A 17285-nucleotide genomic window follows, 5' to 3' on the forward strand; every position below is an offset into this window, starting at 1 on the left:
TTTAAGTGTCTGACTAGGCACAGCCCCCCAGCAACACCTATAGAAAATCTGAAACAGAATAGTGATAACTTGCTCACTAGCAGCTGGTGAACTCTGGGAATAAATTTATCCTCCTCCATAAACGCTTGGACATTTATGAGTGCAGGCTGTACTTGTTCTCTGCTACACCCAGTGCTGTTGTGAGGTTATTACTAACTTATTATTGTCCTGCCAACTAAAACACATCTAGCTGAAATGTTTTAGATTAGCTTTACTGTTCCACATTATACTCTTTATTTCCCCGTAAATAAGCAAGTATAGAAGAACTACCATGGGGCAGTGTAGAGAGCTGAACTCAAACATCTTTACTACGTTTGAGTCCTAACTGTTCCCAGTATCCTAAAGATTGTGTACTTCACCCTACGGCAGTTGGTCGTTACAGCCATACAATGAGGGATACGTGGCTGGTTTAGTAATCATTTCAAAGTCTCTGTCTTCCAAGAAGACAGGAAGGATGATCTGCTGTCGTGCGAACTGATAACGCAACAATCGTGCTTGTTGCAGTATTGCCCTACATCTGCTCTCAAATACTCCGCAGTTAGCTTAGAGCAAAGCTGCGGGATGTACGTCAGTAGCAAGTCTTAAAACTGTCTGCAAAAGCTAAACAAAGCTTAACAAAGTTAAACATTTGAAAAGATGCCCAGTTGTCACCGATAACCGAGCTCAGCTGTCTGTCCAAGCCTCAGGCATCTTGGGACCGAACTAAAAGTCCGAGTAGACACGACTCGGTGTTACAGGACCTTCCAGTCAGAGAGATTAAATAATGCACACAGTTACGGGCTTTGGGACTAGGCTCAACTGTTAATTCTTTAGTCTTGGTTGTAGCACCTTTGCAATCTGCGTTTAAAAGTAGCTCTCTGCTTCTCTGGTTGTTTTCAACGCCTGAATTATTGAGCAGATGCCGTGATATTGTGGGATTTATATCTCGCAAATATTTTTGGCCACAATGAAGGTTCAGAAATTCAGATACAAAGTCCGTTCGTTCTGCAGCATGGGTGTAGAGCATAAATGGTTTATTTATATAGTCCATATAAATGGAATACAGGATCAGCCTTAGATAATGAACCTGGAAATACTTGTTTGCATCACTGACGTTCAAAACCTGAGGACCATAGACAGTGAAGTGGGAATTAGTTTGGACCACCAACCGAATCCTAAATTTATATTCTAGCCTAAGGAGTTAATGCAAATCCACCTCACTAGGCTATCAAAGATTAACGCATATTTCACATTTTCTGGTCAAGGTAATATTATTTTGAAAAATAACAAAAACAGAATCTGTCTCACTGGGGTTCGATGAAGATGCCAGCTCTGGGAAGCGGTCTGCTTAGGCTGTGGCACCGAGGATGTTAGACCCTGCCCTACACAAACTACATTTATATCAGTCACAGAGATAATCTCTGATGTAGTATGCTGTGGTCATAAAATAAACTAAATAGAAGCATCTGAATTTCTAGACTCTCTGATACTTCCTTCAGGTTCTCATGGGACACGTGTGCTCCCCAGAGCCTGACGTGAAGGCGTTTGAAGTCTACGGAATCCTTCGGCTGACTTCATGCAGCTTTGGACTTGGCTTCTAAGGCTGTGGGTGTGCATCTGGATCAATGTCATCAGCTTTCCTTGCCTTTTAAGCACAAGCTTGGTTTTAGGTAAACACGGTATGGTACGAAACAGCCAGAAACAGAACAAACTTCCTCCCCCATTACTTCAATACAATCTGGAAACCTGCTGCTTTGGAGTAATCAGCTAACACTTTGGTTTTTAACATCTTAGCTATGTTTTAAGGATACCGATTGCTGTAGGATTTTAATGACATTCCCCATATCCTGATCCAGGCCCACCCAGCCCCTTCCCACAGGACAGTGACACTCAGTCAGCTGGAACAAATTTCAGGAACCACTGACCTGGGATATATCAGACCAGTAGCCTTGAGATAAAACACCTTTTCCAGTTCCCAGCCCACAATCAATCCATGGTTTTAATACTATTACATTTAACATGTGAGACTTCACAGCTGATTAGCTGAACTCGCTTGTCAGGGGAACAAAACTTCCCAAAATCATATTTGTGGAAGTTTAATAACAGCCCTCTTGTGCACTAAATGATATGTGGCACACACGTTCCTCTGTATGGGAAAAGTGTTTTATGTATTTCGTGTTAATGACTGCAATACAGTCAGTAACAATTTATACCAAATTTCACTTCAAACGTTCTAAATATACTGTATTTTTTTTTAAACATACTTTGGAAATATTCTAGGGTCCAAACGTTTTATTGTAATAATAAATCCGTCAGTTTACAAAACGAGCTAGTTTAGGGCTAATTCAGTACACACACAAGTTAATGTAAATACTTACATTGATTTCAATGAGGCAAATATTTCACTTTGAGGTCTGCCGTATTAGCATCCAAGTTTTAGGACATAAAATATATTTTTAGATTAAATCTATTTAAAACATACACATTAAAATATTTTAATGTTAATTGTTAAAATTCTAGTTCTAGGGAGCTAGAGGTAACTGCCACATTACACTTCATTAATTACAGTACCTTGATTTGCATTACTGGTGTTTTGTACAATGGTGCTGTTATTCCAGATCTGATCTTACGTGCACACCAGCTTGCCTCTGGAGCAGCAAAGGTGTGTGTAGTGACAAGGCTGTTGGTGGGAATGCATTCCCTGGGAACACTGGGTACTCCCTTGAGGATTCAAATTAATATTTCTGCCTTCTTCAGCTTTCCATTCTACCCACTCTTCATATTATTTCTCTTCATACTAAAGTTGTTTTTTATGGGATGGGATAAGGAGGACAGAAAATAACCTTACAGTCACCAGCAGCCGTAAAGTTTGAAGTGGATGCTTTCACATTAAAAAGGAATTACTTGTTTCCTTTGTGGCAGAGCACTAACAGCTCACATAAAGCAGCCCCCTCCTGATGGTGAGGACTCTAATTGCATATATTTGCATGGAGTTGAGCATGTACGTGTGCAAGGTTTGATGGAAGTAAACAAGGAAGAACTATAATCAAGTGGTGTACAAGTGTAAATCAATTAATGAGTTCATAACTGTGATTTTAACCTTATGGTCTTTGGATTAATAATGCTAAACTTTGAATTCAAGCCGTACGTGTACATCTTCATTTATCCTCCTGGAGCAGGAGGCATGTGTACTGTAACTTTAGAGGATTATGAACCATCTTGTTTATCTTATAGCTCATTTCACAGCTTGCTGCTTTTATACCTGAAGATTCATCTTTGGGGGTTTTTTGCCCTTTCCTTTCACTTAAGAAAAATTCCTTTAAATAAATTTTTTTTAAAAAAGGGCCTTGAATGGTTATACCCCACACTGATTGCTTTTGCTTAATGGCCTGTTTTCTGAGCTTTAAAAAACCACAACTTTGAACGTAATAACAGCATTTGCTATATGCTTGGGACTGGAAGAAAATTATAGGCCTGAGCCATTTTAATATAGCCATCCTTTCTTTTGATTCATTTCTGAAAAAGAAGCAAGGGGCTATATTTATCACTGTCGATAACATTCGATTTATTGTTTATTACATGTCATGGTGTGCGGTGACTTCAATCTACATTCCAGTTTTAACAAGAGGAGAGTTGTGATATAAATTATTTTTCATTGTAATGAAAATAATGGTTGATGTGTTGAAAGACCTCCCTGTGTTCCATAACACTTTATAAATAGCTGAATACTATTTGATAAATACTTGTTAAATCTTTTTACTTCTATTTTTGTTTTTACTTCATTAGTCATTCAGGATTGGGTTCCCTGCTTGTTTCTCTTTCAATGCCTAGAAGAGGTGGTAGTAGGCAATGAAACAAAAGGCTACTTTATTTTTCAAACCCACATGTAAAGGTAGAGGCTATTTACACTTTACCGCTGGAGATGAAAGTTTTGGTTTGGAACTTTCTGGCCCACGTTCTCCAATAGCAGGGAAGCTGAGTCTGGCATAAGCCCAAAGAGGGAAGAGCAAACAGGGGTTACAGCTACCTGGAAAGTCCTCTCGGATCTCAGGGTGCTCTTGCTGACAGTGTAAAACAGGGCAGTACCCACGAGCTGCTTTCACACCACCTGAATGCGCCTCAGACTCATCATTCTGTCTAGATGAACTCAAAATAATTCTCTTTAGCACTTTATAAATAAGTAGATAGCTGTAGTGATCCACAGACCAAATGTGTCTATGTAATAGCTAGCCAGTGTAATTTTTAAACGAATACAGTGATTTCATTTAGCTGTAACAGTAGCGATGCTTTCAAAATAGGTGTCTTATACACAGAATGGTTTGCCCAATTTAGATGATTGTGGGAACGTCAGGCTTTGAACAAAGATGGTAGGGAAATAGTTGAAAAAATTTTACAGGGTTTTCAAAATTATTTTTACAATTAACTTTCATAAAACGTTGAATGTTTTGGTCCTGAAAAAGGAGGGGACCTCCTGGATGTCTGAAGGAACAGGTAGAACTAGAAACTCATTGAACTTCAGGCAAAGAAGAAGAGTGTGGGGCCCACGAGGAGAACCTGGGATTCAGGCTGGCTGTAAAGGCAGCGTTCTTCTATTTTAGAGGATGATGCAGGGGCTGACCTGTTATTCATCTCTAGCCCTCAGGCTGCTGGCTCTACCACTAAATTAGACCTTTTAAAATAAATGAGTTCAATGTTAGATACTAGCTAGGGTTTTTTTGCGAGGCTTTTGAAATTTTTCAGTCTTGAAACTCCTCCAAACCTCAGTATTTACAATCTACTAATAATGCCACAATGTATGTATTTTTATTAGACTTTCTATTGAACACTATTCTAATACCTTTGCTTTCTTTATTTATGAGATTGTCTCCAGCTACTGTTAATTTATTTTACACAGCCCATGATGTAATCGTTAAGCAGTTGTAATGAAGATTGAAGGTTTAATAATGCCAAGTGTTACAAATTTCTATTTAATCATTCCTAAATCGATTAGTTACTTTCACCCAAATGCCGTGCCATTGAAACAGAGAGAGCTAAAGATACAAACCACTGTGGCCAGTATTTGATAAATGTTATTTTGGTGCAGTGGTAATTGAGTTATTGAATTTACTCATCTTCCAAATGATGTTTGCATTGTCTCAGCCATATGTGTTTAGGGCCAGGGGAAGGTCATTAGGAGCTTCAGACCGGGGGCATGTTTGGGTTAAAGTGATTTTGAACAGCCAGTGCTGAGGTTAGTCAATTAAAAGAAATAGCACAGAGAGATGCTACAGAAGGGCATGTTATAGGCCGGTCAGTAGGGAGGTCCCAAAGGCCTGTTTAAAACAGTCTAAAGATTCTGTAAGTAAATGTCTACTCCTAGCCCCAGGCTCTTTCGCCACTGACAAATTGCTATGCAAGATGTCCTTCGCTTAAAACAGGTTTCAGCTATGAACAAATGTCACACTTTTATGGCTACATATAGGACAAGCCTATAAAGACCAAGGTAAAACATTAAATGATAATACCTTTCGTATGTATAAACACACCCTTAAATGAACTTCCTTAAGAGAAGATCAGGGCTGCAGGTGAGACACAGAAAACGTACCCAGGCTGCGCAGGGCACAGCAAATTCTGCGTTTGGTGGCTCATCCTTAGCGCGTCTGACTCGTCACCGCTGAGCCCTGTTCTAAAGATCAGCTCTATATTCAGGGGATTATTAGTTTGATGTGATTAAGCTGTTTCAGAGGCACAGTTCAATAGAGAATATATTTATATCTACATCCTGGACACAGAGCTTGGGAGTGCTTTGTCCTCCCGAAGAGCATCATTTCTGTTTAAGACTGCGTGCCGATGACCGTATCTCTGTGGTGGGAAGGTTCCCCTCGCAGTTCGGCAGCACCTCCCCTGAGTGACCGAGTCCCAGCAAAGATTGGGGACCTGATATCCTCTACTCTGAACAGAGTCACTGGGAAGAGTAAAATCTCTCTTGAAGTAAGAAATGGGCCCAAGTATTATTTTTAATACTTGGCTAGTTGCTGTATATAGAGACCATTTTTCAGTTCCAAAACACTGGGGAGAGGCTCGTGTTCTCTTTCTGTTGTGCAATTCTTTAAAAACCTGTTGTTTCATAAATACACTGTTTTGTATTTGATTTCTTGTCCTCTAAACACTATTTAAATCAGAAGTAATAATTTCTAATCCTGTAAAATGCCCAAAGCTTAAATCAATAAACATTTGATGAATACATAACCTGAGGACATTCTGTTTGGCTGATAAATGATAATTGTGGGAGTGCCTGGCAGCTTTTGTGGTTAAACCTTTGCTTTTATACAATTAAATGGCTGACTCCTTCAAACACTGGACACGCTCTTAATGATAATTGCACAAGGAGTCAGAGAGCTTACTGGGGACAAGTAAAACAAAGACCTTTCTCTTGGTGCCTGTAAATGACCCACTGGGAAGCCAGGGTGGTCGGACTGTGTGTGCTGGTTCCCTGGGGGCCTCAGGACACTCTGCCCAGGTCCCTGTGCAACTTTTTGGGTCGCCACTCATGTTGTCTCTAAAGCATCCCCTCTGCTCGCTTGCCCTGCCGCTCTGCCAAGGGTACTGCCCCGCAGCCACCCTCTGCCGCCCCACATCCACCGCCCAACGCCCGGCTGCAGTTCAGCTGCTGCTGCAGTTCAGCTGCTGCCAGAAGCTCTGCCCTGCGCCATCAAGTCCCCAACTGACCCGAGGCCAGGAGAGCGTTCCATGACAAGGCAGCACTCCTGTCTCAGGGGGACACTAAAACACATCAGGACACACCGGCACCCAGTGGTACCCTAGTGACGGTGGAATCCTCCGCAGTCATTCGTGGCCAGTTTACATCGTTTTATGAGATCTCAGCCCAGTAAAGGGACTATATGATCACTGTAACAATATAGAGACTGTGGGATTGCCTCCTGGAAGCATTATGCTTGTGTGAATGCATCTCAGCCATGCATTAATACCAAAAACACATACCCCATCCCTCCACTGTCCATCCCCTCCAGCCTTCCCTATAATTTTCCTCATATCCAGCAAAGCCTCCTCAAAGTATATGCATATGTGCAGTTTCTTCCTCCTCAATCTACCCAGTCTTACCCTCCAGTAAATCAAACCTGGTGTGTGTATTGCACAGTTTCAAAAGGAGAGGTGTCACTACATGCAGAATGGTATTCTGTCCTGGAGTTGGTAGCTGCCGAGTCATTTTTAGCCTCTGCAGTTGCTCTACCATATGCCAAATTTGTAAAATCTTGTTCACATTTTTTTCCCTCCCTTCACCAGAGAACAGCTCTTCAGGGGAGAAACACGGAGCTGACAATTACACTGCTTCCTGCTGTGAATAAACTGTAGGACATCCCTAGCCATCAGGCTTTACAGGGAGACTTAAGTATCTTTAGCCTTTCTTCCCATGCTGATGAAGTTACAAAGTGAGGCACAAGCAGTTTGACTGTAAGATTAGAAATCAGCCAGGAAAAATGATTCTGTTTTAATGTACTGCGGTTCCTTTATGTTGACTCCTGCATCACTCAGGCAGAAATGATGGGAAAAAAGTGGGAGAAAATGAAACACTAATTATTTTTATCTTTAATGATCACTAGCAAAATAAACAGAGCATTTAGAGATTCTGGCATATATGAGATTGTGTATATTTATTTTCTGTATTATTCTCACCACAATGTCACCTAGGACCACATCTCGCATGACAAGGAGCAATTAAAGGAAAATGTGTCCAGGCTATGCCCCTGCCAAACTGAATCATGACCCTTCTTTTGGCAGCCTCATGCATGAATCCCGCCCCTCGGGGAACACCAGACAGTAGCTGATTTGCCAAGTGACATGATACATACATTTTTTTGTGCATGTATATCATGTTAGTGACATTACGCACTCATTGAAAACAGAGCTTATATCTCAGCATAATGTGCTGGTTTTAACGTTGCATAGATATTCAGAGATTAACAGTAGGGTCCAAGGAGAGAGGCAGTGTCTCTTCATAGGGTGTTTGCTTTGTTCCAAGTCAAAATTCACAGCCGTTTGATTTTCAAATACACTGTACAATATATACAGATATAAGTGTATTAAATTACCTAGTTTGAATATAAACAGCTGAGGACATAGTAGCTGAGAGCACCTGGGGAGTTGTATACTACAGACATAGGATTTTCTGTACAATTTATTCAATTAAAGTGTGAAATGTGTCTAAAAGAGTTATTTGAAGGGCTTTTGTTCTCCTCACAATTTCTGCCTCCCACTCCCTTCTTTCCTTTGTGCTGAAGTCCCAGAATAGAGCTCAAAAAGGGAATAATGAAGTAAGAAGTATCTAGGAAGGACAGGCAGCTACACAGCAAAACAAGTTTAGCAACATCACTTCCAGTATTTCTGGTTCATAGAGGAGATTTGAGTAACTGTCCTGTGTATTTAACGTAAAGCTATTCATTAGAATTCCACTTGTTTATATCACCCTCCATAGCAAATATTTTCTTTATTTTAAATAAAGACATCTCACTAGCTAAAGGAATGATGCAATGACTTATGGATCAAAGCACAATAAACATAGTGAGAAACTTTATACAGAATCACATCTAATCTATGCAAATGTGTATTTAATTCATCTAAATGTAGCTACAGCTCAGCTTGTTCCAACTGCCTGATCAGCTTGGCAACAGCATTCATACAACACCTGAACTGGGATTTTGTTGCCTCAACATGGAAGTTTACTGGCATTCTAGGCACTGTGGAGTATCTGGACTGGCCTCCAGACACTGCTTCAGAGGGTTGCGGGTCCTCCCAAGTCCTGCATCCTATCTGCCAGGTGGGTGGGTGTCTTAAGGCATCTTAGACGGCACCAATACCTACGTTTCGGCAAATGAACCCTGCCCTTACAGACTAACAGTGAAGTTGCTGATTTTACTTATACTCTGGAGAAAACACAGAACATGTTATTTACTTGTGAAAGACACTCACAACACACTGAAATGAAGGCAAGGGAACAAAACCTCCAGATTTCCATCCTAAAAACATAGCTCAGTTGATACTCTAAGTCCTTTATTTCTGCAGACCAACTCTACAAGCCTTTGCTTCCCCACCAGCAATTGCAAAAACAAAGAGAAATACTATCTGCACCAGTTTCCATTAGAGAGTCCATAGTGTCCCCACTTCAGACTGCTAAACCTGAAGTCTAAAAATCTCAGTAAGGCACACTCTTTCTCTACAGAAAGTGCATCCAAAGATGCCCTAAGTCCCAGTACAGAGTGAGAGGTCTTGCACTTGCGCTCACTGGGTAGGTTTTCCTCACATAGTACCACCCAGTTCGAACACTATGCTAAGAGAAACTTCTTATTTCTTGGCAACAGAAAGCAGCTTTTGTTAATTCAAGTTTGCCGACACAGACTACATATTCACAAATCATCCAGAACTGTCTCTTCATACCAAGTCTGCTGAAAAAGGAAAAGACAAAACCTCTGGCAAAGTCAGAGTCTCTGCTCCAGGAGCAGGTAGCCCATGCTGTCATCAGAAAGCCCATCACACAAATAACCGCTAAAAACTTGTAAGAACTAAGATTTTGGGGATCCCATCCTCAGTCCCTCATTTGTAATATGTCTGTTATATCAGCTGAAGAACATGACTTTGAACATTTGCCTTATTTAAAGGCCATCTCAGATCACCGTTCTGTTCTGCCTTTACAGAACGGTACCTTCTGAAACTGGATCGGAGTCAGTTGTACAGTATTCTTCTATGTATCCTATTTCTTTCCCTGCTAAAGAATAATTGGAATTACACAAGCAGTGCCATTAAATTCAGATTCAGGTTTTGATAAATACAATTGTAAACTATTTCACACAAGAGAGGAATCATAATATATTCTCAAATTTATAATTGGTCATTGCAGTCCTTAAAGTCCAATGTAATTCCCTTAACATAACCCACCTATTTTTAAATTAAATCTAGTTGGTATTAATCAGTAAGAAAGGTGCAATAATTAACTGGGATCATCCTGTGAACATGAAAATTCTGACTGGTGATTAAGTGTAATATTTATGATTAAAAAATGCCAAGCCCTAGTACTTCAATACTCAAAAGTATCGTTCGTATTTGGAGTATTTTGCAATTGTTCCAGAGTAACCTTTTGTCCAGCTAATACAGTGGCTGGGTCTGTGTCTTTGTGTGGTTACAGTATGAGACAGCACTAATTTTACCAGCATCCTAATATCCAAAGTGAAGGTAGACACAATTGATAAACATGAGAAGGTAAAACATGAGCCAGGTACTATATTCATGAAACCCAGCCTCCTTACAATTCCCAGAAAATAGAGAAATCGGAAAAAAGGCTACAATTTCAGACACGACTGCTTTGCCAGAATCGTATTTTTCATTTGCATCGGTCTGTAACTCCTTGGTGCTATATACTCTTTATACAGCTAGCCAGATAAAGACTGAAACCCCAGCAGGCTTCTCGTGGTTTCAAGAGGCAGGAATACCTACGCTGTGCGTTCATTCCTCCAGCTGCTTATACGAGGAAAGATTTTCCATGCCCACTTTTTTGCTTTGATGTTGTGTATTTTCCATGTCTCAACAAATATTTGTATAACTGCTCATAGCCTTTGTGCAGCATAGGTGCCCCAACAGCGACATGATTCCTGATCGTTTAACAAGTCACGAGCAGCAGTGTAAGCACCCAGATTGTCAGCAGACCCAGGGAGGGGGACTGGGTTATTTCAGCGTTGTGACACTTGATGGAAGGGGTAGAAATGTTTTTTTCTTACCAATAGAAGTTCATTTCTGCAGTTGCTGCTGGTATAGATCAGGACTTTCCAGGATCTTTCTCAAAGTTGAACAGCTTTTTAGAGCCAACATGTAATTCAAAGACATTTAATACAAGCAGTTATTCAATTTATCATCTTGGAGTACCAACATTTTTAATAAAATTAACAAATAGGCATCTCATGGCAAGCAGGGTGAAATTAGTTTTTTTTTTAATTAGACTTCAGACAATGTTATATTATGTAGTTAAGCAAAAGGAACTTTGCCTCAAATTTCAAAGTGGTGAATCTCAGTTTAATTCTGCTAATGGCAGTTAACACAGATGGCTAAAAAGAGTAATTATCTTCTTTAGCTTTTTGCCACCTGCCACAAATGAACTGTTTTCTTTAATTGCTTAGAATTACTCTTAATCACACAAAACAGAAACTTAAATCCTAGTCACATATTGCAAATCAAGAGCAAGATTTTAACCCTAAGCATGTGACTTAAGAAATTGCCACCCTGACCAGGAGTACAATGCTGGCTGCGTGCTGTGACAGTTGAAGAGATTAATCCTGTCTCTTCCAGGTGGGAGCAAAGTTTCCAGGCTAATCATACAAGTCCTGTAGTCTGATCCAAGTAATTACCAGAGCAACCAAAAGGCTATATCCGCAGTAGCAGGAAAAAATTCACACAATTTCTTCCTGCCGATACGCTTTCTCTAACAAATGGTCATTTTTAAAAGCCACACAATCAAATAGACTTAACTTAAAATGACTTACTGAAGAACTTAAAGATGTAACATTAACTATACTTGACCGATGAGTCAAAGTTTTTTTAGATTCCTGGAGATTTTTAAACAGAGATCATAATCCCATATCCATTAGGGCACCATTTTGAATTAAATCGCTATTAGGCATTTAAAAAACCCAACATGACATCCTTTGGAAGTTTCTGGCTACACTATATTTTACAGCATTCTAGCAATTCTTGCCCCCCACCATTCAGGTGATGTGTTCGTTGGAAGAACAGAAAGTCTTCCCTTTCTTCTTTACTACTGTTCTTGATGTCTGAACTAAAAACCAAGAAATTCTGCTTCTGCAGAAGAACTCAGAAGCCATCTCTTTAATTCTGCCTACTGAATCACCACATTAAACTGAAAAAGCACTAATGCACATCCTAAGTTTTAGATAGATCTCTGCTTAAGAGAAAGGAAAAAGCACCAAACTTACTGTTCCATGAATTACGAAGTCAACTCTCCAGCACCGTTTCTCCCGAATTTGTTAGAGGAAGTTCCCAACAGAATTTATACACAAGGTGATAAGAGGAAAATTAGGGTGGACACCTCTTAATAAGAACTCTTTAAATGAAAACCAAAACCAAGCAAACGGTTTCTCTTCTCGGTGTAAAATCATCTACAGTAGAAGTGATCTGTACTGTATGTATGACACCTTTTCGAGAACACATACTGGTTTTGAAAAATTACTCCATTATTTTGAAATTAGATAAACTCATGAGTAGTGCCGTTTAGCATCTTTTTGCTGTTACAGCTTTGTATATTTAAATCCTTGAGTGGCAGCGGGAAAGGAAATCACAGACCTGGAAAACAGCCTTAAGAAGCTTGTACGTGTTCACCAATCTAAGGATAAACAGAGACCTAAAATATGAAATTAGCACCAACTGAGAAACCCCACAGAAAAATATTTCTGAACTTGATCTTTACGGAAATTCATTACCTATGGCACTAATGTTGTAATGTTTATGGTGTGCTCCAACTTAGTGAGAGTTTCTATTTTATAAATTCCTTGAACTAGTCTGATTACCACTTCTAAGAGAGCCTCAGCTGTACAAAATATCTGTGAGTAGGTGTGAGAAAGAAAGGGTCTGACTGCATCATTGCCCCTGTGTATTTATAACCACAGCAGGGAAAGAGTCTAATAATAGTATTTACCTTTGTTACTTGGTAAATAACAAACTATTATTGGACAATTATAGTAAAGGTCAAAATCCACTTTTCTTTTTTTTTTTTCCTTTAAGAAACATGCTTACTCTGTGTTTAGCTTCAGTTAAAAAGTGCTTTTCATAAAGCAGTGTAGTGTAGCAAACATTTGAATGTATCAGAGCTTATGATGCTGGCTTAATTTAACAGTAAAAGATAAGAATTTTTCAGTGGCGCTTGCTCAGGTGTCATTATCATCCAGCTCCAGCTTTCATAGGGGTTTGTTACAATAATAATAATAAGGGTTCATAAAATGTAGCTCTTTTCATATAAATATTGTCCAAGTGACAATAGATTTTTATAATCGGCTCCAGCGGTGGCCAGCAAACCCTCTCTGCTGGTGTGTTGTTGCTGGGAGCGCACACTGCTGCAGGAAATGAAAACAACTTCAGAAGCAGGAAAGATTAAATACAATCAGTCCATCACTGTACGATAAGTAACAGGCTTTTGGAGTTTTAATGGCCTAAATAGTGTAATGTGTTTGGTTTGGTAACCACAGAGTTTAATCAAGTATTTTTAAATTTTTAAACAGGAAATGGCCTTTTCTCCAAAGCATGTACACATTTGCAGTGCATAAATCAGATCCCGAGTCCCATGGATCCTGATCTCATGGTCTTTACCATGCAATTAACTCTTTTTTTCTGAAGAAACTCCCAGTCATTCTGGTAGCGTAACGTGATTTGATGAGTTGTTGCTGTTGTTTTTCCATCATTTTGTTCCGTTCAAGCTCTTGCCTCAATGCTGTTCCTCTAAGCCAATTTCAGGCTGTGGATTAGCCACATACCCCACCCCGGGGTGAGCTTCAGGTAAGGGGGTGCTACCAGAGCGCAGCCATGGCACGGCCATTCGCCACCCGGACCTCCTGCGCCGGGTTCCCTGGCAGACAGAACCCCGTCTCAGCCTGCGCTGCAAACAACACTGTACAGTCTCGTCTTGTCCCACCTCTCGTTTCTAACCCTTCCCCAAAGTACGACCCTGTCTGGTTTAAGCCCAGCCTGCACGGTTCTGCGCCCCACTGCCCTGCGCGCGTATCCCCAGCCACGGCTGCTGGTGAGGGGAATGGGAGGGCTCGCGTTTAGAGCACCGAGCACAGTATGGGGTTTATTTAACACTGTACAAATGTCAGATTTTAGACAGGATAGCACGTAGCTATGACAGCTGTCTTTTAAATTATGCAGAAGAACAAGCTGAGGACAAATACAACTGAGCAGTGGCTTGTTAAAGGAATCTGCCGAATACAGCAATGTGTGTTCCTTCAGAAAACCCATAGTATCATTTTGCAATAAAATCAGGTAAAATTGTAAGTGCGTGCATTTTCTGACATGCTTGCTAGATATCTTGATATAAATAGATATTACCAACGTAAAATATGCACACACAGTCACACACATAATATCTCTCTTCTGAGATTACTGAGAACTTACCCATTGCCAAAATGAGATGGAAAATTTACAAAACATGTATAGTTAATATACCCACTCACGGGCTACTTTTTAAAAATCTAATTCATAAATCATACATTAGGTTAACAACTATACATGCATGCATTGACAGGATATTATTATGACAAAGGCAGCTATCTTTTCAAAATGTAGGGGACACATTAAAACGCTATTGAATGACAAGCAGAATTGGGAGCCTTTCAGCAGAGCTTCATCAGAGACTCTTCTGGAAGCTAAAAAGAGGAGTGCTGGGAATCCCATTCTCTCCAAAGATTCAGATGCCTCTGAATGCAATCTGTGTACAAATGCCCTAGCTTACAAGCGGAGGATCCCCACAGACTATTGGCCCTGCTACCTCCTGCACAAGAAACGTTTCCAGTGTTAAAGCTTGAATTTAGGAAAGTCTTATTATCCAAAGGTGGGTTTTTTTCCCCATTCTAATTCAAACCAAAATTAAATTAATGTTACAGTAAGGAAGAAAATACGAGTGCAGAGATAGAAAATGTTTGAAACGCTGTCAAGTAAACACTGAAACTAAATGGAAAATATTTGAAACGTAAACGTTCCTATGTAAGTTATGGGAAAGGTTTTCTGAAGCATGCATCAAGGAAGACATACTAGATACAGGGAAGTGTTCATGACTATATCTGTGATACTGTATGAAAAAAATACCGGAAAATACTAAAAAAGGTGAAGTTGTCTTCCTCTCCTTTAAAGTAGATTTCAAGTAGAGGGTGTTCTGCTTTAACACCCTCAGATGAAGAATCGCTGTAAAACTGCACGTGAACAAGATAATACTCTACTAAAATGCTAGACAGAAATGCAAACTAAGCCAACAAACTACTGGAGAAAAACGATCTAGCTCTGAATACAGCATTGCTGTGATTCCAGATTCTTGTCTCCTAATGATATACCAATGTGCATAGATAGCTTCATGTGGACAGCTTTCACTATAAAATTATAAACTGCTTGAATAGATTTAATATAAATGCTAGTAGGGAAACAGATACACATTAATATCCAAAAAAAATCTTGAAAATTTTATGATTTTTTTAAAAAAACAGGAAACGCATCAAAAAACTGCACCCATGGGTGGAAGTGCTGAGCTAATAAAACTATATTTTAGATTGTAACCTTCTTTTATAGCTATCTTTTTTCATTGGCATTTGTTTTCTATTCATTTGCTTCCTTGGTACTGTCTTCTCTGGTATCATGCCACCATGACCAAAGTGACAGACTTTTGTCTCTGCTGGATTAATCAGTGTGTTCTTTGATCCATAACATATGCTCCTAGTAGACATTTAGCGTCAACATATTCAAGATTTGTGGTCTGGCAGTTCGGTGCCTGATGTTAACCTAGCTGATAGACAATTTAGAGTATTTAATTTTTTTTTTTTTATTGAGTCTGCCTTTCATCCATAATAGAGCTTAAACAACAGAATAAAATATGTGATGTTAAATATTTGATATCTTTGGTTGAAGATTAATTTTTTTCCCTGGGTGAGGAAGCACTGAGAGACTGCCCAGATGAATATCAGCTCTGCGTAGGCACAGCCTGTACATTTTTGCGCACATCTTAGGCACAGGGTTTGTGTATTCATGGTCCTCACAAGAGGATATGAGCTCCACACCACCGCTCCTGCGGTCCCGGGGGCCTGCCCAGGACCCTGCTACGCTGACGCTGCTCCAGGGGCACGGCCGGGCGCTACGGCCGATGGAAAAGCCCCAGGGGCAGTGAGCTAAGTTACCAAAACCTGGCCTGCTGTGACTTAGGCTTGAGAGGACTTTGTGGCGAGAACCCAAAGTCGGTCTCTGCTGGGATGGTCCTGGCGGCTGGTGGGGGATGCAGGAGAGCCGCGGTAGCCCACGGCATCAGGAGGAGCCGGGCTCCTTCCTGCAGCACCCGCTCCTCGCCCTGCCTCTTCCCGGGGGACAAGGACCTACCCGGGGCTGTGCAAGCGGGTGGCTTTATTTCCTCTAGGTGCTGCGTAAAATTGTCAAAAAGTTTTATCAAAGGAAACTGGTAAAGGGCAGGGTAAAGAACAGAAGGAGGAGGGTGGTAACGCAAGGTATTTTTCCTTTAGAATATCAATTAAATAAAGGATATCAATTAATGAGATTCAAACTCTTTAATTATTTTTTCGTTGAGAGGTATAGCACATGATTTATGGCTCAGCTACTCCTTTACTGATCGTACTGCTATAAAGTGCTGCATAATATATTGCTTTCTACTATGTCGTGCACAGATAGAAATGGCAAGTGTAAAATGGGATTAACTGCCCTCAAAATAGTCTGGGCTTGAAATTACTTATACAAGGCCAGTGTCAAAACTCCCTTTGACTTCAGAAGGTGCTCATCCCCATCTTCTACAGCACACAGGCACATCCCTGTCCATGGCAGACCTGTACAGGGCCCCAAAATAGTATGTGTAATACAGAGGAGAGAGGATCTATTTTTTTTAAACAGCACTGTCCTGCCATGAAGAATTAAACAGAAAATGAATGGAGAAACCAAATGTCAGCTGCTCCCGTAGACTTCAAGGTTCAGGAAACTCTGCTTAGTGGGAGTGGGAAAAGACTGGCAGGCTGCTACCTAAAAGAATAATTGTATTACAAGATTATGGGAGATTATTTTTCTGCAAAAACAATCCTGAATTGCATCCTACAAGGCAAAATTAATTCACCCATTCCTCTAAACGACAGGGTTTTATTAACTGCGTATTCATTTGGTGTGCGCAAAATTAAAAATGGGCTCAGATTACAAAACGTTATGTGCATCTTTCTTTCGTTTGACAACATGGAGCTCAATGTGATTAACAATGTGGCAGCTCATAGCAAGAAGAAAAATAATTGTTTTTTCAATATACAACCCCCATAATAATTCAGAAATCAATATGCATCCTCAGAGAATTTCCCCCAGCAGAGGTTTGTAGGAAGCAGGGTGGCCTGCCTTTATTTCCTTATGAATGTGAAGCTGTTGCAGCCTTGGCCAGCCTGGCTTTTTTTTTTTAATGTTTAACTATAACCACTGGGACTGGAATCATAGCTTCTAGTGGCCTAGTATGAATATTAATAAGACACTGG

At 40.2% G+C, this 17285-nt stretch overlaps 1 protein-coding gene across 1 annotated transcript in view; it reads left to right on the top strand.

Moving 5' to 3' along the window:
- The window catches only part of PDZRN3 (PDZ domain containing ring finger 3), a 144275-nt gene that overhangs the window by 86160 nt on the left and 40830 nt on the right, over nucleotides 1–17285 (top strand). The window lies entirely within an intron of this gene.

This window comes from Calonectris borealis, chromosome 10 (assembly GCF_964195595.1).
Source record: "Calonectris borealis chromosome 10, bCalBor7.hap1.2, whole genome shotgun sequence".
NCBI classification, from domain to species: Eukaryota; Metazoa; Chordata; class Aves; order Procellariiformes; family Procellariidae; genus Calonectris; species Calonectris borealis.